At 32.8% G+C, this 2,904-nt stretch overlaps 1 pseudogene; it reads left to right on the plus strand.

Moving 5' to 3' along the window:
• Positions 1-2,324: 2,324 nt before the first annotated feature.
• LOC118356112 lies at positions 2,325-2,597 on the plus strand (annotated as a pseudogene).
• Positions 2,598-2,904: the final 307 nt, after the last annotated feature.

The following is a 2,904-nucleotide window of genomic DNA, read 5'->3' on the forward strand; positions in this document are numbered from 1 at the left end:
TTCTCCCTCTGTCTGCAGCTCCCCCTGCTTGTGCTTGCTCTCTCTCTCTCTCTGGCAAATGAATAAATACAATCTTAAAAAAAGAAAATAAAAGAAAAAACTATATACTACATGAATTCAACTATATGCCATTCTGGGAAAGGCCAAACTATGGGGACAGCAAGAAAAAAAATCAGTGGTTTCCAGAGGTTGTGGTGAGGAAGTGATGAATAGGTGAAATACAGAGGATTTCTAGGGCGGTAATACTATGCTGTATGATAGTACAATAGGGGGTACATGTCATTATATATTTGTTATAACCCATAGAATGTACAACACTAAGAGTGACTCCTAATGTAAATTGCAGACTTTGGGTGTTAATGATGTGTCCAAATAGATTAATCAACTGTAACAAATGTGCCACTCTGGCTGGGCTGTCTATAGTAGAAAAGATTATAAGTGTGTGGTATACAGGAACTCTTTGTACTTTCTCCTGAATTTATTTTGTGAACTTAAAACTGCTCTGAAAATAGTTTATTTTAAAAAATGAAAAAAAGTGGAAATTTGATCTCTTCTAAAGAGATCTCTTAAAATGTCCATTTAATTTGCTCAGCATAATATTCTCTAACTGCATCCATGTAACCAACTGGAATTAAAAAAAGAACTTAAAAAAATATGTCCACTTAATCTCAAGAAGGCAGAAAAGAGTAAGTGGGAAAAAGAAAAATGGAAAACAGGCGTCCAATGTTACACTTTAATTTAATTATGTCAATAACTATGATAAATATGAATGCTTTCAACTCACCAGTTAAAAAACAGAGACTGTCAGTATGCATAAAACATAATCTGAAATTTTGTGCAGTCTATAATAAACCTACTTTAAGTGTAAAGGCCTAGGTTGAAAGTAAAAGGATAAGAACAATACACATGTACACTAACCTAAAGAAAGCTAGAGTAGCTCTGTTAATTTTAAAGAAGACATAGGAACAAGGAAGAAAATTTAGGATTAAGAAGGCATCACACAATGATATAGAGGTCAATTACCTAAGAATACATAAAAATCCTAAGTGTGTATGCATGAAACAAAAGAATTTCATAATGCATGAAGTAAAATCTGATATACACAAAAAGAGAAAAAGAGAAATTCACTAATATCTTTGGAGATTTCTACACTCCTCTTTCAGTAATTAATAAAATAAGCAGGAAGAAAATTATAAGGATATAGACACCCTGAAGAGCACTATCAATTGACTGGGCTTAACTAATATTTATAAATCATTCCACCCAACGACACAGACTACATATTTTTACCAAATGTACATGAAACATTAATCAAGATAGATCATATTCTGGGCCATAAAACAAAGTCTTACATGTTTAAAATAATAGAAATCTTACAATGTATGTTCTTAGACCAAAATGGGAATTAGCTAAATAAAAGATATCAGGAGAATCTCAAGACACTGGAAATAAAAAAAAAAAAGCATAATAATCCATTGGTCAAAGGAAGAATCACAAGAGAAATTTTAAAATATGTTAACCTCAATGAAAAAGGTGATATAACATGTCAAAATTTTCAAATGCAGCTGAATTAGCCCTTAGTGGAAAAATTATAGCATTAAATGCACATATAAGGAGAAAGGAAAGATCTAAAACCAATAATGTAAGATTCAACTTAAACTAGAGAAATAAAAGCAGGTTATACATAGAGCAAAACAGAAAGGAGAAACTAATAAAAATTACAGCAGAAATGAGTGAAGTTGAAAACAGAAAGACAATTGAGAAAACAACTGAATCCAAAATTAAAGGAAAAACTGTACAAGGAAGCATATTCCTAAATGCCCCCTTGAACATAAAGGCAAAAATCCTTAACAAAATATTTGTAAAAAAATATCCAACAATATTTTAAAAGGTAATATAGCATGACAAAGTTTGTTTATTCAAGAAAACATGAGGGTGCTTCAACATTTCAAGTATAATCCATGTAAACTACCTTATTAAATTGCTAAAGAAGAAAAACCATATTATATCAATATAAGCAGAAAAAAAACCACTCAACAAAGTACAATATCCATTCATAATAAAAAGTCTCAGCAACCAAAAAAGAAAACAGTTTTCTTGACTCAATAAAGGGTTTCTATGAAAAAACTAAAGCTGAGAACATTCTTAAAAGGAGAATTCAAATTATTCTCTTTTAATTTCAGGATGATAATAGATGTCTTCTCTCACCACTTCTATTTAACATTGTAGTAGAAGTACTAGGTAGTGTAGCAAAACAAGAAAAAACAAAAAAGACAAACATTGGACGTGTTGTGGGATCCCAGACCAGGTGGACAGTGGGTGGAATGGAGGCAACCTTGGAGCAGCACTTGGAGGACACAATGAAGAATCCTTCCATTGCTGGAGTCTTGCACACAGATTCACAAGGGCTTAATTTGGGCTGCTGTGAGACCCTGTCAGATGAGCATGCTAGAATCATATCTGTTCTAGACTTGAAAGCAACAAGCTAACCTCAGACCCCAGATACTCCTGTGGTGTGTCTAGAATCAGATAATGGGAGCATTATGATCCAGAAACATGACAGCATCACAGTGGCAGTGTGCAAAATGGCCTCTTAACATGTCATATCAGTTCTCCAGAAGCCTGATATTGGAGCTCCATCCTACCTATGCTAATTATCTTGTAGAACTATTAAAGTTCCAGTAGGTAGGCCATTCATTTGGCGTACATTGGGCACTTTTCTATTAATTTTAGAGTAATCTTCTTTTTGACACTCAAAAGATTGAGTTATCAAAATATTAGTAAGAAAGGATCATGTTTTGAAGTAGCAAGTCCAAGTCACTTTGTGTATAGAATTTTCTTATGTTCAATAAATCTGGTTGGAAGGGAAAAAAGAAAAACATTGGGAACGAAGAAATGAAATGT

This window comes from Zalophus californianus, chromosome 11 (genome assembly GCF_009762305.2).
Source record: "Zalophus californianus isolate mZalCal1 chromosome 11, mZalCal1.pri.v2, whole genome shotgun sequence".
Lineage (NCBI taxonomy): Eukaryota > Metazoa > Chordata > Mammalia > Carnivora > Otariidae > Zalophus > Zalophus californianus.